We start from the raw sequence: 23,669 nt of genomic DNA on the forward strand, positions 1-23,669 counted from the left end.
ATCGATTGTCTAAGCTACGATAATTAAGACGGATCTGATCGTGTCGGTGAACTAAGTAGAGGAACGATCAGTGGAGTTCTTTGTTCGTGTTCGTTGATAGATTATTGTGGAAAACACGCTTCGAATGTAAGTTTGCTTAATCTGTGCTTTATACATGTTTCCTGGCTTTGGGGATTGTTCCGCACATGTTATTATGTTTAACTGTATTCCCTTACAGGATGGGTTAACACCTATCGGATGCAAATGGGTCTTCAAGTTGAAGAAAGACAAAGATGGAATTGTATACATATACAAGGCTAGATTGGTAGCAAAAGGTTACAGGCAAGTTCACGGCGTTGACTACGATGAAATCTTTTCTCCAGTCGCGATGCTTAAGTCTATTCGGATAATCCTTGCGATTACCGCTTTTCATGACTATGAAATATAGCAAATGGATGTCAAAACTTCCTTCTTTAACGGTGTTCTTGAAGAGACTGTGTTCATGACACATCCGAGGGGTTTTGTCGATCAAAAGAACCAAGGAAATGTATGCAAGCTTAAGAAGTCCATCTACGGACTAAAGCAGGCATCAAGGAGTTGGAATAAACGATTTGATGAAGCAGTCAATAAGTTTGGCTTCATCAAGAATCAAGACGAATCTTGTGTATACAAGAAGGTCAGTGGGAGTAAAATTGCATTCCTAGTCTTGTATGTTGACGACATACTGCTTATTGGAAACGACATTCCTATGTTGGAGTCTGTAAAGACTTGGCTCGGGAAGTGTTTCTCAATGAAGGACTTAGGAGAGGCACAGTACATATTGGGCATCAAGATCTATAGAGATAGATCTAAGAGGATGATTGGATTAAGCCAAAGCACTTACATTGACAAAGCGCTAGCTAGGTTCAATATGATGGAAGCCAAGAGAGGCCATCTACCCATGTCACATGGCGTATATCTAAGCAAGAATCAGTGTCCCAAAACATCTGATGAGCGTAGAAAGATGAGTGGAATTCCATACGCTTCGGCTATTGGATCCATCATGTATGATATGATTTGTACAAGGCCGGATGTTTCGTTCGCACTCAGTGCAACGAGCAGGTACCAGTCAGAACCAGGTGAGGCGCATTGGACTGCTGCCAAGAACATCCTAAAGTACCTGAAAAGGACTAAGGATCAATTTCTGGTTTATGGTGGTACAGATGAGTTGATTGTTAAGGGCTATACGGACGCAAGCTTTCAAACCGACAGAGATGATTTCAGATCACAGTCTGGGTTTGTGTTCTGCCTCAATGGCGGAGCAGTAAGCTGGAAAAGTGTTAAGCAAAGCACTATTGCGGATTCTACAACTGAAGCCGAGTACATTGCTGCCTCAGAAGCAGCAAAGGAAGCTGTTTGGATTCGGAAGTTCATCGAAGAACTTGGTGTTGTCCCCTCCATTAAAGGACCAGTGGCTATGTATTGCGACAATAGCGGAGCCATTGCCCAGGGAAAGGAGCCTAGGAGCCACCAGAAGTCCAAGCACGTACTGCGGCGATTTCATATACTTCGAGAGATCGTTGAAAGAAAGGAAATCGAGATTTGCAAGGTTGGAACTGACGACAACGTCGCTGATCCATTGACTAAACCGTTGCTACAAGTGAAACACAACGCACATGTAGCAACCATGGGAATCAAGCATGTTGGAGAATGGCTTTGATTTTCTAAGTATTGTTTTAGAAAATCTGTTAGATCTATGTTTAAAACAATTGGTTTAACCATTTCATATTTATGAAATTTATTTCATATTCATTTAATTGTGGTTTAGAATTAAATGATAAGTCCATGTGATTCAAATCATTCAAATGGGATGTCAAGATGGATTCTTTGACAAAGAAACACCCATAAGTGAACTTGAATATTGAAGTCACAAAGGATCCCTAATCCAGGTCATTGAAAGGTGGACAACCAATGGCTAATGAAGATTAGATTGCAAGTAGATTACTTAGTTCTGTTTCTTGAACTAGAGTGACTGGATGTTAGAATCTTTTGCATAGATACTTATTGCATCTTGTATCGGATTAACCATGAGAACGCTTTAAGAGATTAAAGTCATGTCATAGGTAGTTCTCATTAATGGTGATTAGAAACCGTTCCTCAGAACATGAGCGATTATGTCTGATCGTTTGAGAATTAGTTCGCTTTGATACTAGTTAAACGTCGCACTGAAAAGGAGGCTATAAAAGCAGTTATTGGGCGTACTATGAATCAAAGTGAGTGTTCATAGATTGCAAGAATGGATTGTCCTCCTATCTTTGATAGGATATGGTGTTGTTGTGTAACAAGGCCTCTCGGAGAGTTAGATACTGTAAAATGCATGGCCGTGCTCAGAATGGTTAGGCTTAACCTTCTGCAAAAGTTTAACAGTTGAACTCTGTAATCCGAGAAACACTTCTGGACCTAATAAGGATGACTTGGATCTTACCTTATGTTCAGTAAGTAACACTAAGCGACAAAGGAATGTGGATGCACACTTGTCTGAATGACAAGTGGGAGATTGAAGGAAATATGTCCTTCACCCAAGGTGCATTAAGTCTAATACCAAGGTTCAGATTAATTCCGAACAATTAATTCAGTGAGATCAATTGATCGGAACAGCTAGCTGGAGCAATGCTTCCGATCAGTGAGTTCTAATGGATATTGAACTCACAACTTACTCTTGACTGAACCTACAATGTCACACCAATGACACGTAACAGATCACCGGATTAAATGAATCGGAAATTCATTTAATAGCTTTTCGGGAAATGGTTGGAAACGTATTATACGATACAACCTTTGTCGGAATCGTATATCGTATCGCTAATATTCGTAAGCTGGGCGACACGAATAAATCGTATCGTACGACGGTGATTCGTCGTATACGAAACGATAAATAATATATCGGAAATATATTAAATCGTGAATACGAAGGGCATCGGAGTTGCCGGCCCGTCGAGCCAAGCACGTAAGCGTGCAAGGCCTAACGAGCCAGCAAGCTCGCGAGGAAGCAAGGCAAGCCCATTAGGCGCGAGCACGCAACAGCACGCATAGCGCAGCAGCAGCGACGAGCGAGCAAGGCCCACGGCCCAGCTGCTCGGCGCGCGCGCTGTGGGCTTCCCCCTGCAGTGTGTCGCTGGGCGCGGGCGTGTATCCGTTGCTTGGCTCGCACGGCTTGCTAGCCGGCCTTGCTTCTTGCTTGGTCGGTTAGTAAGGTTAATGATATAACCTTACAACCTAGTTTCCAACACACAACACAATTCATACACTCAAACCCTAGAGACACAGAGAACCCTAATTCTCTTTGTGCCTCCAAAGTGAGTTCTTCCCAAAAGCAAAGTATCTTGATCAATTGTCTAAGCTACGATTATCCAGACGGATCTGACGTGTCGGTGAACCAAGTAGAGGAACGACAAGTGGAGTTCTTTGTTCGTGTTCGTTGACGGATTAATGTGGAAAACACGCTTCGAATGTAAGTTTGCTTAATCTGTGCTTTATACATGTTTCCTGGCTTTGGGGATTGTTCCGCACATGTTATTATGTTTAACTGTATTCCCCTACACGCGCTACACCTCTTAAGCTTGGGTGTAGTGAAAAATATGTGAGGGTTGCTAGGTGGTCGCCTAGAAGCGGCGCGCCATCCCTACACCTGGGGGTGGCGCAAAATATGCAAGGGTGCGCCACACTTTCTAGGACTGGGTGTATTGGAAAATATGCAAGGGTTGCTAGGTTGTCGCCCGGAAGCGACATGCCACCTGAGGGTGGTGTTAACTATACAAGGTTTCATGGTAAGGGTAAGGGTAGTAGGATGCGTTTTAGGACTTGGAACATTGGCTCTTTGATAGGGAGATCGAATTAGTAGAGGTTATGAGAAGGAGGAGAATTATCATATTATGATTGCAGGAGACCAAGTGGGTTGGAAACAAGGCAAGAGAAATAGGTACATGGGGTTATAAGCTTTGGTATTCGGTAAAAACTAGGGGTATGTATCCTTATTCACCTAGAATATATTGATGATGCAGTGAACGTGTCTCTAAAGAGTAATCGAATTATGCGTATTAAGCTTGTGATAGGGGATGAAGTTGTAACCATTGTGAGTGCCTATGCACCACAAGCGGAACTAGATGCTTCAACTAGATAAGAATTTTGGGAGGATTTGGAAGAAGTGGTGCAACGCGTCTCTAGAAATGAGAAGCTGATCATTGCTGGGGATCTCAACGGCCATGTAGGCTCAAGTCGCGATGGATTTGAAAGCATTCAGGGTGGTTTTGGGTATGGGTATCGGAATGAAGCGGGAAATGATATCTTGGATTTTGCATTGGAATATGAATCGGGTATAATGAACACTTGGTTTGAGAAAAGACACTCTTACCTAGTAACCTATAGGAGTGGAGGTAATACGAGTCAGATCGACTTACTTTTAGTAAGGATTCCTTTGAGACAGTGCTACACCAATTGTAAGGTGGTTTTGGGTGAGAATACATCAACCCAACATAGACTTGTGGTACTTGATTTTCGAGTTAGAAGTTATATAAGGATGAGAAATTAAAGCAACTAGTGGCTCCTAGGATCAAGTGGTGGAAACTTCAAGGGGAGCAACAACTAAAATTCGTGGACAAGTTAGCAAGTGAAGGTATTTGGGCCGGTGATATGGATTTAGATATAGACTCATTATGGACAAGAATGTAGCACACCATAAAGGGAGTGGTGAAAGAGGTCCTAGGGAAATATAAAGGAATCATGCCACCAAGTAATGACAAATCTTGGTGGAACAAAGTCGTGCAACAAGCTATAAAGAGCAAACGAGAATGCTATAAAGAGTTGGGAAAATGTAGAGCTATTTAGAACTACGAGAAGTACAAGGAGGCTAAAAGGGAAGCAAAGAATGCCGTAAGAGAGGCTAGAGCAAAGGTGAATCAAGATATTTTACTCAATATTGGATACAAAAGAAGGGGAAAATGACATATATATACTTGCTCGAATGAGAGATAGAAAGACGCGAGACATCGGGAGGGTTAAATGTGTGAAAGATGTTGATCATAAAGTTTTGGTGGGAGATAAGGAAATGAAGGATAGATGGAGGTTCTACTTTGATAACTTGTTCAACGGGGATCAAAGGCGAGATATTGGAGACACGAATATACCTCGAGATATGGTTAACCTAGAATTTATGCGAATAATTCAAAAGAGAGAAGTCGAAATGGCATTGAAAAAGTTGGGATGCAAGAGGGCAGTGGGGCCTAATGGCATACCTATCGAAGTCTGAAGATGATTGGGAGAGAGAGGGGTGGTATGGTTAACAACTCTATTGAACAAGATTTGGGAAAGTAATAGGATGTCATTAGAGTGGAGGAAAAGTACTATCATCCCCTTGTACAAGAATAAGGGTGATGTCCAAGATTGTGCCAACTATTGAGAAATCAAATTAATGAGTCATACTATGAAACTTTGGGAGCGTAGTATTGAGAAAAAATTAAGGAGAACTGTGAAGATTTCTGAGAACCGCTTTGGATTTATGCCTGGGAGATCGACTATGGAGGCCATTCATCTTACAAGGAAACTAATGGAGAAATAACGAGATAAAAAGAAGGATTTACATTTGATTTTCATTGATTGGGAGAAGGCGTAAGATAAGGTACTCAGGGAAACTTTTTGGTGGTATTAAGTAGGAAAAGAATTCCGAGGAAGTATATTGATATCATCAAGGACATGTATGAGGGAGCTAGCACGAGTGTGAGAACTAGTGTTGTTAAGAATTAAGAGTTCCCCATTACGATTGGAGTGTATCAAGGTTTCGCACTTAACCCGTTTCTTTTAGCTATAGTCATGGACGAATTGATGAGGTCAATTCAAGATGGTATACCATGGTGCATGATGTTTGCAGATGATATTGTATTTATTGATAAAACAAAAGAAGGAGTGGAAATTAAGTTGGAGTTTTGGAGAAAATAATTTGGAATATCGGGGTTTTAGGTTGAGTAGAAACAAGACGGAATATATGAAGTGTAAGTTTAGTGGAATCCAAGACAGAGAGACAGGGCAATTACCTTAGATGGGAAAATTTTCCAAGGTTCTGAAATGCTCCGTTATTTAGGATCTATTATCAAGAAGGATGGGGAATTGGATGGCGCTGTGGCTCATAAAATCAAAACAGGTTGGTTGAAGTGGAAAAGTGCCAAGGGGTTCCTATGTGATCCAGGCATGCCCCAAAGATTGAAGGAAATTTTTTACCGCAGGACAGTTCGACTGGCGTTGTTATACGACACGGAATGCTCAGCAGTGGAACATTGTCATGTGCATAAGATGAATGTGGCGGAGATGCACATGTTACGTTGAATGTGTGGGAATACAAGAAAGGATCGTTTGTGGAATGAGATTGTTAGGAAGAAAATAGGGGTTGCACCACTTGAGTTTTAAGATGATGGAAAATCGTTTAAGATGGTTTGGGCATGTAAGCAGACGATCAAGTAATGCTCCGGTTAAGAGGCTAGAAGGGTGGCAAAGTGATAGAATTGCAAGGGGTAGGGGAAGACCTAAGAAAACCTGGAGGAAGGTAATTGAGCACGATATGAGCTTTATTGGGATTGAGGAAAGTATGGCATTGGATATGACAAAGTGGAGGGAGAGAATATACATATATTGATGACTTTATTTGACTTATACAACTTCCATTTTTAACTCTTCTTACTTTCACTTTTACTTATTTATTTATGTTATTTATTATTGTTATTATTATTATTATTATTATTATTATTATTATTATTATTATTATTATTATTATTATAACAAAGTCAAATATTTTACAAATAGTTAGTGGGAAGCCGAGATACAATCTGGGCCCCCACTCCTCTGGCTATAGCAAAACCTATCCTGGTGCAAATATGAGCAGCAGCACGAGTTCCAATGTCCTGTGTCCTAGAAAACATCTAAATCCGCTTCAACAACGCAACAACATCCTTATCTAGCTCCCCCAAAGAAGAGAAAGAGAACGGAAGAAAGCCATAACCAATGGCCCTGCAACGTGCTTCATACTTGACCCGCTTCCGAACAGCCGCATCAGTCACAACCCGGCCAGGAGCAAAGCCAGACAACCCAGGTGTGTCAAAGGAGATGATCCCGTCAAGTAAGTCATTAATTATTATTATTATTATTTTTAATAATTTTTTGTAGATGTACTTATATATATATATATATATATATATATATATATATATATATATATATATATATATATATATATATATATATATATATATATATCCTTATCTTACTTTCATTAATTTCACTTCCCTCTTCCTTGTTTATTCTTTTAACTTCCCGCTCATTTATGGTTTGATGGGTGACAATGACGATCTCTTACGACGATTCATGTGAGCCGACCCCAAAATATTTTGGGACTAAGACTTTGTTGTTGTTGTACAAGTGAGTAGAACTTATGTAAACAGAGAGAGTACATATTTAAAAGAGAAATTAAACCATACCAAACAAGAAGTGATCGAGGCTAGTGTTGGGAACAAACTCATAAATGAGTAGTCTTTCATCTTCTTCTAAGCAGAAGCCAAGGAGCCTAACCAGATTCCTGTGTTGAAGATTAGCAACTAACAAAACTTCAGTCTTAAACTCGTCATCACCTTGTCCTGATTCCCTCGAGAGTCTCTTCACCGCAATTTCTTGTCCATTTGATAATGTTCCCTGAGTTAAAAAAAAATTGAATGAAAAATTGTAAATTTTGTGGAGGTAAGATAGTAAACTTTTATGTTCAAAAAGAGTAAAACATAATTGGGGGTGTTTGGTTAGGAGAGGTTTGAGGGAAAAAGAGCTTTTTGGGATGAATTAGAGGTTTGATCTTTAGAAAAAGCTGATTGTGAGTGTTTGGTTAGGAGAGGATTGGAAGAGAGTTTTGGTGTGAAAAAGCTAATTTTAAAAAGGCTCAATATAGGAGCTTTTTGCAATTAGAGGTTTGAGAAAGTGGATGAAAATGACTATTTTATCCTACTATTGCCTATAATTACAACCACTATCAACCTTGGTACCCTACATATTTTTCTCCTAAAAACATTACTTATACTTTCTTTTTTATTTCACCCTATTTATTAGATTCGCTTTTTGTTGTAATAAATTTTATATTAGTACTTTGAAGCAATTGAAGTATATTACAATCATGCTCAAAATTTCATTAGTACGTAGTACTCCCTCCGTTTCTTTTTGTTTGTTACGTATTCCTTTTAGGGTGTTTCACAATGTTTGTTACGTGAGAGAATCTTTCTTTTTATAAACTTATTATACTACTCCCTCCATTTCTTTTTGATGTATCCATTTGGAATCTGGTGTGGTTTTTAAGAAAATTGGAATATTGGTTTGTATGGGTATAAGTGTAATGATTGGGTGTAAGAGAAATGATTGGGTGTAAAAGATTATAATAAATAAAGGAGTGAGAAAATAATAAAGAAATAAGGTAATAGAGAGGAGTGATAATGATGGGTGATAAAGGAGGTGAGAGAGTGGGTATATGGGAAAGGGAAAAGAATTAAATATTATGGGTGGGGAAATAGGTGGGAATATGGGTAGAATCTTTAGGTATTTTGGTAATTACATAGAAATATAAAGGTATTTTAGGATAAAATGTATGTCCAAAAATAGAATAGATTCTAAATGGATACGACAATATGAAACGCTTAAAATGGAAACGGATACAACAAAAAGAAACGGAGGGAGTATCATTTTTTGTGCCATCTTTTAATTTTAATTGGTCCAATTTTTTCAACTCATTAAATATCTTTGCAATTTTTCAAGTATGTTAAGTTAGCAATCTTTGTGTTGTTTCATTATTGGTTCATTTTGATAAATAAAACAATCTTATTGGTTGTTGCAATGATTAGTGGATTGAGGTTTTACTTGGATTTATTTTTTTAATAAAAAAGAAAAAGAATCTTTATTATGCGCTAATAAACGTGCAAAAGTCAAAACGTAACAAACAAAAAGAAACGGAGGGAGTAGTATCTATCTATTTGAAAATTATATATTATTAAAAAATTTAAATTAAGAATAATTTTGTTTTTAAAAATAAATTTATTTTATTTAGTCAATGTTTATTAGAAAAATATAGAGAGAAAAAATTAACACAATAAAATATTTGTCTAATGTTAATAAGAAACAAAGCATGTCAATGTCCTTAATGGTCATTTTACATATGAAACAGCTAACAACTATCAGCTAATTTACCAAACACTTTTACACAAATAGCTAACGCAACCAGCTAGTCAAATCAGCTAATACAAGCAGCTAACCGCTAACAGCTAGTCAAAGCAGCTAACAACTCCTAACCAAACAGGGCCAATATAAAGAACATTTTAAAACAGACTAAAATAAAAAGGGTAAACATCGAACAAAGATTGTAGTACCTTGTAAACTATACCAAATCCTCCTCGGCCAAGTTTATTAGCATTCGAGAAGTTGTCTGTTGCCACTCTAATGCTGCCGAAACCATTGTGTAGATGCTCAAATTTTAAGCTTTCATCTTGTTCATCTAGCTTGATCGAAGGTTGAAAATATAGAAGGAATTAACATAATAATAGACCAGATATAATCTTTACCAACTTAAGAATAGATCATCATAAACAGAGAAGAATTTTATTTTGCTTACTTGAGTTTTCAAACTTTTTCTTTGTCTTTCTTCTTTTACGCAAGTAAATGAATCCTACTACGAGAACAACTAATATAGCCGTTGAAACTACGATTGGGATAACAACCATTGCCGTGCTACTTCCATTTCCTGTAGATGATGTGGTAGGTTATGATTCATATGACAAAACATAAATCATGCGGAAAAACCATAAAGCCAGGAAAGCATATTATTTACACATAATCATTTAGCATAGTTTAGATGCATACACTTTGTTGCGTGCCCTCCCTAGCTGCGCCCGAACCGAACAAGAACAAGTCTTTAGGACTCCAAGTGTCTGAAGGAAATAATGCCCTTGGTCCAAGTATGCATTCTATGTTAAGTCTAATAAATGCGGTTCAGTATTAATTAACAAGTTAATAATTCAGTGAGATCAAGTGAGCTGAATGCCTAGCTAGAGGCCGCTTCAGTTCAAGTGGAATTAATGATATTAATCCACAGCTTACTCTTGACTGAACCCGTAGGGTCACACAAATAGTACGTAAACGGATCAAGTATTTAATGGCATTAGATACTCCATCTATGGATATTCGGAATCGACGGATCTTGGTTTCAGTGGGAGCTGAGATCGTCACAGGCAAGAAATGAATACTCCGGAAACGATGATATTGCCGGAAACGGAAATATGGATCGTATCGGAAATATAAATATTATCCAAGTCGTAGATGTTGCCGGAAACGGAAACATGGTACGTATCGGAAAATATTATCGGAAATGGAAATATTGCCAGAATCGGAAATATTGCCGGAAACGGAAATATTGTCAGAATCGGAAATATTATCGGAATCGGATAATAATTCCGGAAACGGAAATATTAAATATTTGTTCGAAACGGAAATTGATTCCGGAATCGGAAATATTAAATATTGTTCGTATCGGAAATGAATTCCGGAATCGGGAATTTAATCGGAAGCGTATCGTACGAATTAGCATCGGACGAGGCCCGCTAGACGAAGGCCCAGCACGAAGCCAGGCCGTCGCCCAGCGAGCCAACGCACACCAGCGCACGCCAAGCCTCGCCCAGGCCCAGCGCAAGGCCAGGCCCAGCCAAGGCCTTGGGCGCGCGCGCGCAGAGCGCAGCAATGGGCCGAGCGTTGTGCGCCTAGCGTGGGCCGCAAGGCTTGCGCGGGTGTACGGTGCTCGTGCATTGCGTGTGCAGGAATCCTGAAGTAATCAGAATTCGAAGTGTGATTAAATCCTAAAACTATTAGATAATGATTATTTAATTAGAGTCCTAGTAGGGTTATAATTAAATAAATTAGTATCCTAATAGGATTCCAAAAACCCTTTCCATAACTATATAAATACGTGCCTAGGGTCACATATTTTAAGAGATTATTCAAGTATTCAAAGTGAGTTTTTGAGAGAAAATTCAGACACATTTCTTACCTAAGAGTGCCGAAAATCTTTAGTACCTTAAGGGCGATTCTAGTTGGTCAATCTTAAGGCGGATCCGGACGTGCTGTGGACTATCTACGGAGGGACGACACTTGGAGTCCTAAAGACTTGTTCTTGTTCGGTTCGGGCGCAGCTAGGGAAGGCACGCAACAAAGAGTATGCATCTAAACTATGCTATATAATTATGTGTAAATAATATGTATTCCTGGCTAAATGGTTTTTCCGCATGATTTATGAATTGTCATATGTATCATAACCTAACAGTGGTATCACGAGCCCCTTATTATTTTCATAATCTAAATTGCATGAACATGGTTAAATATTACAAATTTGCATGAATTAAAAGGGGTGATTAATTTTCGTAATTGTTAATTAATTGCAAATTGCGTTTATTTAATTATACGTACGCAGTTTTTCGGCAGTTTCTTCGTTACTCATCCAAATCGAGTGATTTTTGTGTCAATTCCGCATGTAAAAGGCATTCTAAAATTTTGACAAAATTAATATTTTTCTGCCGAACCCAGAATTCTCAAATTCGAAGCCTAACTATGACTTTTCGAAGGTTTTAGTTTTTCGAATGCAAAATTTCGTAAATTTAAGATGTTAAATTAAATATTTGCGATTCTTGTTGATAAATCTTGAATTTTTGATTGACCTACTGTATATGTTTAACAAGTTTGAATGCCTAGCCTTGTTAATTATGCAATCTAATTTGTAATTATGATTAATTTGTTGAAAATTAGAATAATTTAGAATTAATTTGATTTTCATAATTAATTATAATTTAATTAGAAACCTATGATTAAAAACCACCATAAAAATTGTAAATTTATGATAAATTTTAAATTTTTATGACCTAGGCTTGAATCCATAATAATCGGAAATCAATTGAATAATAAATTTTCGATTTTTCGCCCTAAAATTATGAAATTAATATTATTTATTAATTTGTCATTAATTTTAAATATAAATTTTAAATTTTTTATGCGATTCGTTCATATAACTTGCACGCACAAAGCAATGGACGCTTCGTGTTACCCTTAAGGGGTGTTGTATAGTGCGGGCATGCGACGACGAGCAAGGGAGCTCGTCGCCCGTGCGGCACGAATGCAATGAGCAGGGGCATGGTGCACGAGCACAAGGCAGTAGCCCTTCCTTGTGTCGTGGGCCACGAGCTATGGACGAATGGGCATGGGCGAAGGCAAGGCACGGCAGTCGCGTGTGGGCAGCAAGCGAGCTGCGCCACAACGCGCACTGCCTCGCGCAAGCGCGCGCAGCCTCTCGCGCAGCGAGCGCAAGCTCGCGTGCCACGAGCGCTGCGCCCAGCGTCGATCGCGTGCAGCGAGCAATTGCTCGCGCACAGCGAGCGATGGCTCGCGCACAGCGAGCGATGGCTCGTGTGCATCGAGCGCTGGAGCGCGCGCAGCGAGCGCTGGCGAGCGCGCACAGCGAGCGATGGCTCGCGTGCATCGAGCGCTGGCGCGCGCGCAGCGAGCACCACTTGTGCGATGGCTTGCGATGGAAGATGCAACAGCTATGCAACGAGCGCATGGGCTGCGCGCACATGGCCAGCGATGGCTGTGTGCGTGTGGCCCATGGGCGTGCGATGCGTAGGGTGTTTGCGTTGCGATTAGATCGTTTTGAATGTTTAATTTGAAATTTTTCAGTTTACGTAATTTTAATTAATTTTAAAATTAATAATTTAAATTATTTTCTTGGATTTTAATTTTGAATATTGTAATTATAATAAATTTTATTTATTCTAATTATTTTACTAAAATAAAAATCATGAATTAATTTAAATACGACTGAAATTAAATTAAACTTTTTGGATTCAATTATAAATTCATATGAGCTTTAAATTTTAATTAAATTTGTATGTTTCCGGTTAGACTAGAAATACATTTTTATGTTTAAAATTAGTAAAGCATATAAATTTATTGGTTTAAGTGGGAGCGCTTTTTAGTCATAAACTCTTGATTAGGTCTACGAATCCTTAAGGTTAAAATAACTTGATTAGAATTAATAAGGACTGAATAATTGGTAGATTATTGGTGCCCTTGATTAATTGCTGCAAATGTTTACGTGATGCATAATGTGTTTTACTAACCAGCTATGTGGGCCATTCATGATAATGAATGGGTGAATGGTATATATTGTATATGTACTGTTTTGCAGGTTATGAAGTGACTAGTATGGCCCAAATAGGATAGAAAATATGGTCTGCATACCATTAATTTGAATGTAATTGGTCTAAAGTACCAAAGTCGTTTTTCAATTCAAATATGGTCTGCGTATCATCAAATAGTTGTAATTAGTTTTAATTATAGCTTATCCTATTTGAAGAAAATGGTGCCTCCCACGGAGATTTTCAAGACGGACTTTGAAGTTAAAGCTTCAAGATGAAGTCGGGCCATACTAGATCACATTTATCTTATGCATGCTTTAAGTTATTTATTGCTTTAAATATGTCTTAATTATGCATGAGATTGTGGCTTGATTATGTTGCATGATTAAGGATTTTAGTTCACTTAAAATCTAACCAACATAGTAAGAGCCTTAAGTTCCAAACTTAAAAATTGAGTTAAAAGGTGCCATGCCAAAATATACACTTACTTGGATATCCTTTACATCAATCTAGTAATAGTTTTCGCTCAGCGAGGTGTAACTTATTGGTCCTAAAGGGGCAAGGTACACAAATAATTGTGAGTACATGTTAGTTTTGGTGAAACTCAACGATATAAGTAAGGAGTCCTTTTATGTCGTGGCAAAATCGATAGGTTTACCTAATAAGTTCTTAGACGTACCTATCAACTAAGAGTGGTTTCTAGACTATTAGCAAAAGGCTTTTGCTTACCTAAGATGTTTTAGGATTAAGTCGACAAACTGTGCTTAGTTCTTCAATGATTTTAGGATCTTGGAATCATTTTATTCACACCTGCCGGAACAATAAATTCGAATAAAATGCTAATAACTTGTTGAAATTGCATGATTGCTTTGATTTTCAAGTTATTATTCATGATAAATGTTTAGACTTTGCATGCTTCAATGTATGTTTTAATTATTGTTTATAATTAAATATCTTGCACTGCAATAAATCCTTTTAGAAAGGTAACAGTAAATTTCCTCGATTGGTAGTGAATCCAAGAACGATTCACGGAAATGAGAGAAAGTGAGCAATTTAAAATGTACGTTTCTTTTAGCGACTTTTATGGTTGTTTTCGAATATCAAAATCGAATGGCAAACCAATTGGTGCTTGTGAATTCAAAATACAATGTAGTTTTGAGATCATAAAGCATTGAGTTTAATACGCTCAGCTTTACCAATGATTAACAACCTAATATCTTTGTCCATTTAATTCTCGAATGAGTCTAGTCCCTAGACATTCGAATAGATCGATGCTTAGAGAACTTTAGAAGCTTCTGGTAAGATCATCTAGTTGAAACAAAATATTCAACATAAATTAAAATGGTAAAGAACCTTGTTGGTGACATTGGACATGTCTAACAAAGTATAAAAGTCAACACTAAAGAATTCAATTCTTAAGACTATAAGAAAGGGTACAAGAAATAGGAAAAAGAGGAACAAATGAAAGGAATTTACGATTCCGTTTCTACCTATAAATTTATGTTTAAAGAGAAGTGACCTAGCAATCAAACTTCATTGGTATCATATACCGCTTAAGGTTCTTACTTCGGTAATAACTCAAACAATGGAAGCTAGGATACACTAATGACCTACAAGTGGGAATTGAAGCATGGCAATGCTACATTAGTTGTAGGGTCATCTAGTTTGTTTTAAGTCCTTTCAAAGGCTGGAACTAAATGGCTATTTTGTTCCATAATCAGCATACCTAAATTTCTGCTTCAAACACAGAAAGACTCACATTCAGAAGAACAAAAACAATGCTTGTTTGTTTGTTTGTTTATTTGAATGAAATGGTCATTTACGGAATGAGTCAATATGCTTGATTAAAACAAACAACTCTTTAAAGAACTTTACTAGGTTCAAATCAACCCCTTGATTTGAGTTCCACTAATCTTTGGCATTGTTTCTTAGACCATATCAACAAGTTAACATTCAAAAGCTCTATTTTAATGGACTTTTGAAAGTTGGTTGATTTCTAGATCAACTTAAGACAAGCTAGTCTTACTTTTTGAAAGTAAAAAAAGATATGAACTATTGTTAGAACGCCTAGACGATAGAGTTCAAAGCTAAAGAAAGATTTTATGACTTTATTATTTCACATGGATTTGAGTGAATATAGGTTTATTGACTCAAATGTGATATAAGTTGAATCTGTTTGGGTAGTTCCAAGATTCAGAAGTATAAAATCCACTTGGCAAGAAATCATAAAGATCTAGGTTAGATCATGTTGATGATTACTTGAGACCAAATATGATCATCAATGATTGTGTGTTGTAATTTCACAATCTAGGTCCATAAGATATGGCATATCGTAGTTGGAATAATCGAAGTCAATTAGTACTTGATTCGATCAATGATGAATCATAAAGACTTTTCCTATAATTTCTAAAACAAAATGCTCAACTACCACCAAACTAAACCAAATTCGTCAAAGCTATTGAAAAGTAATTTCAGGATATCTTTTCAATTATATATATCTAAAGAGTTGCTAAACTCAGTGGGAGCTTAGTGTTTGTTATTCAACAAACTAAGGCCCAAGTCTAGATATATGTTTTATTGTGATTTATTCAAATGAGACACAAGGGTATTGTTTCTACCACGAATTTTTGAGAACATAATGTTTGTTTGCTCGAAATAATGTCCTTTTGGAGATTCGTTTCCAAAATGACAAGTGGGAGAAAATAGACCTCGAAAGTCTTCGAGGCGAACAACAAAAACGGACATTCCGGAGGCTTTTCGAAGTGCTTCAGAAAAACCGAACTTATTCTTTAAGGACTTTAGAAGTGGCTTTAAAGAATAGACATCTCTTAGAAGACTTTACAAGTGCTTCAAGGAGAACAGAATATTCAAAGGACTTTCAAGTGGCTATTGATATTCTATTGTTTGATGTTCTATACCCAAGTAGGCATAGAATTCAAGTCACTGAAACTATGCAATTCTTCTATTAGATAGTAAAGAAACCTACAACTTGCAGTCAAACTAAAAGAAGTGACTTGTAAGAAAGCTATGACGAAACCCAGATTCCCTAAAATGGTTAGAGGCCATATATAGACTATATGTTTAATTGGTTAAAAGCCATAAAACATACTCAATGTTTTGATGACAAAATTGAAATTTTGTTGATTTGCAAGAATAGTTTCACACCTATTGGTTGCAAGTTTGTTTTAAGGATAAAAACCATCAAACATGGAATTGTGTTCACACACAAAGCTAGATTAGTTGCTAAAGGTTAAAAGCAAATTCATGGCATGGATTGTGTTGAAACCTCATGCAAAATCGTAATGCTTAAGTCTATAATTCAAGCAATGATTGCATATTGGTACATATGGCAATTGGATGACAAAACGTATTCCTCAATCAAATGTTGGAATATAATATGTACATGGTATGTCATAGAATTTGTGGATCCAAATAAATGCTTGAAAAGGAAAGCTAGCTTATAAAATCTAAGTACAGATTTAAGCAAGCAATTGGGAATTGGAGCTGTATTTTAAGTGAAGCTAATAAGCATTTTAGTTTCATAAAATATACATGATTCTTATAGATATATAAGAAGTTTAGTGGGAGTACTTAAAACTTAATTGGTCCTATGTGTATTACACACATATCTCTCTATTGTGAAATAACATTCAAATGCTAATGACTTAGATTTGAAATTATTCATCAATGATGGACCATGGCGAAACTTAGTACATACTGGGTATTAAGATCTATTTACAAAGATCTTATGATATTGTTTTGGATTAAGTAATGGCATTTACTAAATCAAACACGAAAGTCTCCATTGGAGATATTCGACCCATGTGAATAAATCTAAGTAAAGGATGTTTGAACTATGTATAAGCATTTACTAAGTTAAACATCAAAGGATCTAAATAAGATTCTTAACCTATATTATATGTCAAAGAATTTAGCTGAATTTAGTATCTACTGAAACTAGATAAGCTAAAGTTACATGAATAGAATTCAATTGGGAATTATTCTGCAAAAGAATTTATCATGTATGATATAATATGAGGATCGCCAAAAACGTATCGTATGACTTTAGCCATGACGAACATATACCAATCTCTATTGATCTAAGTAAAGATCAACTAGATTAAGATCAAGAATACTTATGGTACTTAAAAAGGTACATAGGAATAGTTCTTGATTCAAGGAAATAAAGATATGCTAAATATTGATGCTACACGCATAAACACTGGCAAAGGATCAAGCAAGACCCTTTGGAGTTAACCATTGATAAGGACGAGCTATAGAGCATCATGTTTTGAAAATAGCAACATGGGTTGGAGACCATGAGTTGTTGCGTGGGAAATTAAAATAATAATTTCTATGTTCTAAGATATAGTTGGAGAATCTTCCACATATCTATGAACTGCCTGGATAGGTAAATCCAAACAAAGCATCACTAGCAACCTATACAGTTGAAGTAAAAGTAATTATTGCCTAAGAAGCAATAAAACAGGGTTGTTTAAAGTTCATCACTGAACTTGGGTAGATCACCTATCTGCTGGCTTGATGGTTCTTCATTGAAAAATGCGTAGAACCACTCTTGAAGCAAGAAAAACGTCTGCTAACTTGATGGTTCTTCATTGCAAAATGAGTAAAACCACCATCGAAGTAAGAAAGACTAGATCACATAATAAACAAACTCGAAAAGATCTTATCATCATATCTCGAAGAACATTCGATGAAAAGGATATTAAGGTTGGCAAAGCATGATAACTAAACCTATACAACAAGTGAGAAGCAACACTCACGTTGTAGCACTGGAAATCAAGCATAGCTTTGAATTTTATGAATTGTTTTAGAAGATGGGTTTGAGGCCCATGGTTATAAAACATTGGGGTTGAACATTTATCATATATGAAATGTATTTTCATATTCCATTTAATCTTGGTTTAGTATTAAATGATGAGTCCCTTCAAATTTGACGATATATTCAAGATAGACTGTCAGGACCAGTCCTGTGACTAAGAAATGTCTATCAAGTGAACTTGAATGTCAAAGGTTGAAAATGGTCCCTAGTCGGAGTTTTCTATAAAATTGGACGCATAGAAAACGTTAGACGATTAGAATGCAAGATGACCAGTAGTTCTGTTTCTTGAACTATGTGGACATGGCAATGTCATAATCATTTGCATAGATACTTACTTTGGGAAGACTAGTATCGGACAAGACCTATGAAACTTTACTGTAAGAGATGAAAATATGTCATAAGTAAATTTCATTAAAATTATTAGACACTAAATCCTCAATACCTGAGTGATTTGAGATTACTTGTTTGAGAACTGGTTGCTTTGACGTTGACCAACCGTCGCACCGTAAAAGGAGGCTATAAAGGCAACGCTCAGGTAATCACCTATCAAACGAAGTCTAATCTCAAGATCGCAAGATTGGGATTGTCCTCCCATAAATCGGGATGAGATGCTTAAAATTTGTACAAGGCCACTCGGAGAGCTAGAAACTGTGAAATGCATGGCCGTGCTCGGATGAATCATAGGCTATGATTATCTGTTTATTTGATCAGTTGAACTCTGAAACCGAGAAACACCTCTGGACATAATAAGGATGACAACTCTTACCTTATGTTCAAGAGCAAGCATCGAGCGACAAAGGAATTAGGAAATGCACACTTGTCCCTAAGGACAAGTGGGAGACTGAAGGAAATAATGCCCTTGGTCCAAGTATGCATTCTATGTTAAGTCTAATAAATGCGGTTCAGTATTAATTAACAAGTTAATAATTCAGTGAGATCAAGTGAGCTGAATGCCTAGCTAGAGGCCGCTTCAGTTCAAGTGGAATTAATGATATTAATCCACAGCTTACTCTTGACTGAACCCGTAGGGTCACACAAATAGTACGTAAACGGATCAACTATTTAATGGCATTAAATACTCCATCTATGGATATTCGGAATCGACGGATCTTGGTTTCAGTGGGAGCTGAGATCGTCACAGGCAAGAAATGAATACTCCGGAAACGATGATATTGCCGGAAACGGAAATATGGATCGTATCGGAAATATAAATATTATCCAAGTCGTAGATGTTGCCGGAAAAGGAAACATGGTACGTATCGGAAAATATTATCGGAAATGGAAATATTGCCAGAATCGGAAATATTGCCGAAAACGGAAATATTGTCAGAATCGGAAATATTATCGGAATCGGAAAATAATTCCGGAAACGGAAATATTAAATATTTGTTCGAAACGGAAATTAATTCCGGAATCGGCAATATTAAATATTGTTCGTATCGGAAATGAATTCCGGAACCGGGAATTTAATCGGAAGCGTATCGTACGAATAAGCATCGGACGAGGCCTGCCGGACGAGGGCCCAGCACGAAGCCAGGCCATCGCCCAGCAAGCCAAGCGCGCCACACGAACAACCAAGGCCACGCCAGGCCCAGCTGGCCATGGCAGCGCGCGCAGCGCGCGCAACAATGGGCTGCGAGCATTGCTGCAGCTCTCGTGGGCCGAGCGGCCGTGTGGGCTGTGCGCGGGCATGGCCTACACGCTTGCGGGTCATGCTCGTGTAGAGTTTGTGTTCACATACGAAACCTAAAGAGTATAGGATTTGTTTAATGATTAAAATTCCTAATCCTAAAAGATAAATTAATTAAATAAGAATTCTACTAGGATTCTAATTTAATTAATTCGTATCCTAGTAGGATTCGATTACTTATTCCATGGTCTATAAATATGAGTTGAGGGCTCATAATTTATATCGAGTATTCAAGTATTCAAAGTGATTTTTGAGAGCAAAAATTCAGTCATATAATTGCCTACAATAGCCGAAAATTCTAAGTACCTTAAGGGCGATCCTAGTTGGTCAAGCTTAAGGCGGATCTGGACGTGCTGTGGACTATCTACGGAGGGACGACACTGTTAGGTTATGATACATATGACAATTCATAAATCATGCGGAAAAACCATTTAGCCAGGAATACATATTATTTACACATAATCATATAACATAGTTTAGATGCATACTCTTTGTTGCGTGCCTTCCCTAGCTGCGCCCGAACCGAACAAGAACAAGTCTTTAGGACTCCAAGTGTCTTCCCTCCGTAGATAGTCCACAGCACGTCCGGATCCGCCTTAAGATTGACCAACTAAAATCGCCCTTAAGGTACTAAAGATTTTCGGCACTCTTAGGTAAGAAATGTGTCTGAATTTTCTCTCAAAAACTCACTTTGAATACTTGAATAATCTCTTAAAATATGTGACCCTAGGCACGTATTTATAGAGTTATGGAAAGGGTTTTTGGAATCCTATTAGGATACTAATTTATTTAATTATAACCCTACTAGGACTCTAATTAAATAATCATTATCTAATAGTTTTAGGATTTAATCACACTTCGAATTCTGATTACTTCAGGATTCCTGCACACGCAATGCACGAGCACCGTACACCCACGCAAGCCTTGCGGCCCACGCTAGGCGCACAGCGCTCGGCCCATTGCTGCGCTCTGCGCGCGCGCGCCCAAGGCCTTGGCTGGGCCTGGCCTTGCGCTGGGCCTGGTCGAGGCTTGGCGTGCGCTGGTGTGCGTTGGCTCGCTGGGCGACGGCCTGGCTTCGTGCTGGGCCTTCGTCTAGCGGGCCTCGTCCGATGCTAATTCGTACGATACGCTTCCGATTAAATTCCCGATTCCGGAATTCATTTCCGATACGAACAATATTTAATATTTCCGATTCCGGAATCAATTTCCGTTTCGAACAAATATTTAATATTTCCGTTTCCGGAATTATTTTCCGATTCCGATAATATTTCCGATTCTGACAATATTTCCGTTTCCGGCAATATTTCCGATTCTGGCAATATTTCCATTTCCGATAATATTTTCCGATACGTACCATGTTTCCGTTTCCGGCAACATCTACGACTTGGATAATATTTATATTTCCGATACGATCCATATTTCCGTTTCCGGCAATATCATCGTTTCCGGAGTATTCATTTCTTGCCTGTGACGATCTCAGCTCCCACTGAAACCAAGATCCGTCGATTCCGAATATCCATAGATGGAGTATCTAATGCCATTAAATACTTGATCCGTTTACGTACTATTTGTGTGACCCTACGGGTTCAGTCAAGAGTAAGCTGTGGATTAATATCATTAATTCCACTTGAACTGAAGCGGCCTCTAGCTAGGCATTCAGCTCACTTGATCTCACTGAATTATTAACTTGTTAATTAATACTGAACCGCATTTATTAGACTTAACATAGAATGCATACTTGGACCAAGGGCATTATTTCCTTCAGTCTCCCACTTGTCCTTAGGGACAAGTGTGCATTTCCTAATTCCTTTGTCGCTCGATGCTTGCTCTTGAACATAAGGTAAGAGTTGTCATCCTTATTATGTCCAGAGGTGTTTCTCGGTTTCAGAGTTCAACTGATCAAATAAACAGATAATCATAGCCTATGATTCATCCGAGCACGGCCATGCATTTCACAGTTTCTAGCTCTCCGAGTGGCCTTGTATAACTTTTAAGCATCTCATCCCGATTTATGGGAGGACAATCCCAATCTTGCGATCTTGAGATTAGACTTCGTTTGATAGGTGATTACCTGAGCGTTGCCTTTATAGCCTCCTTTTACGGTGCGACGGTTGGTCAACGTCAAAGCAACCAGTTCTCAAACAAGTAATCTCAAATCACTCAGGTATTGAGGATTTAGTGTCTAATAAAATTAATGAAATTTACTTATGACAGATTCTCATCTCTTACAGTGAAGTTTCATAGGTCTTGTCCGATACTAGTCTTCCCAAAGTAATTATCTATGCAAATGATTATGACATTGCCATGTCCACATAGTTCAAGAAACAGAACTACTAGTCATCTTGCATTCTAATCGTCTAACGTTTTCTATGCGTCCAATTTTATAGAAAACTCCGACTAGGGACCATTTTCAACCTTTGACATTCAAGTTCACTTGATAGACATTTCTTAGTCACAGGACTGGTCCTGACAGTCTATCTTGAATATATCGTCAAATTGAAGGGACTCATCATTTAATACTAAACCAAGATTAAATGGAATATGAAAATACATTTCATATATGATAAATGTTCAACCCTATTGTTTTACAACCATGGGCCTCAAACCCATCTTTAAAACAGTTTATGGAATTCAAAGCTATGCTTGATTTCCAGTGCTACAACGTGAGTGTTGCTTCTCACTTGTTGCATAGGTTTAGTTATCACGCTTTGCCAATCTTAACATCTTTTTCATCGAATGTTCTTCGAGATATGATGATAAGAACTTTTGAGTATGTTTATTTTGTGATCTAGTCTTTCTTGCTACATTAGTGGTTCTACGCATTTTGCAATGAAGAACCATTAAGTCAACAGACATGTGATCTTCCCAAGTTCAATGAAGAACTCATATAAACAACTCTATTTTATTGCTTCTTAGGCAATAATTACTTTTACTTCAACTGTATAGGTTGCTAGTGATGCTTTGTTTGGATCTACTTATCCAAGCAGTTCACAGATATGTGGAAGACTCTCCAACTATATCTTAGAACATAGAAATTATTATTTTAATTTTCCACGCAACAACTCATGGTCTTCAATCCATGTTGCCATTTCAAAACACGATGCTCTTTAGCTCGTCCTTGTCAATGGTTAACTCCAAAGGGTCTTGCTTGATCCTTTGCCAGTGTTTATGCGTGTAGCATCAATATTTAGCATATCTTTATTTCCTTGAATCAAGAACTATTCCTATGTACCTTTTCAAGTACCATAAGTGTTCTTGATCTCAATCTAGTTGATCTTCACTTAGATCAATAGAGATTGGTATATGTTCGTCATGCCTAAAGTCATACGATACGTTTTTGGCGATCCTCATATTATATTATATACATGATAAATTCTTTTGCAGAATAATTCCCAATTGAATTCTATTCATGTAACTTTAGCTCATTCAGTTACAGTAGATACTGAATCCAACTAAATTCTTTGACATATAATATAGGTGAAGAATCTCATTAGATTCTTTGATGTTTAACTTAGTAAATGCTTATACATAGTTCAAACATTCATTACTTAGATTTATTCAAATGGATCGAATATCTCCAATGGAGTCTTTCGTGTTTGATTTAGTAAATGCCATTACTAAATAATATCATAAGATCTTTGTAAATAGATCTTAATACCCAGTATGTACTAAGTTTCGCATTGGTCCATCATTGATGAATAATTTCAAACCTAAGTCATTAGCATTTGAATGTTATTTTACAATAGAGAGATATACATGTGTGATACACATAGGACCAAATAAGTTTTACGTACTCCCACTAAACTTCTTATATATCTATAAGAATCATGTATATTTTATGAAACTAAAATGCTTATTAGCTTCACTAAAATACAGTTCCAATTCCCAATTGCTTGCTTAAATTTGTACTTAGATTTCATAAGTTAGCATT

At 37.4% G+C, this 23,669-nt stretch overlaps 1 pseudogene; it reads right to left on the reverse strand.

Moving 5' to 3' along the window:
* The window catches only part of LOC110790699 (cysteine-rich receptor-like protein kinase 44), a 58,117-nt pseudogene that overhangs the window by 21,231 nt on the left and 13,217 nt on the right, over nt 1-23,669 (reverse strand).

The sequence above is a fragment of the Spinacia oleracea genome, chromosome 6 (genome assembly GCF_020520425.1).
Source record: "Spinacia oleracea cultivar Varoflay chromosome 6, BTI_SOV_V1, whole genome shotgun sequence".
Taxonomy (NCBI): Eukaryota; Viridiplantae; Streptophyta; class Magnoliopsida; order Caryophyllales; family Amaranthaceae; genus Spinacia; species Spinacia oleracea.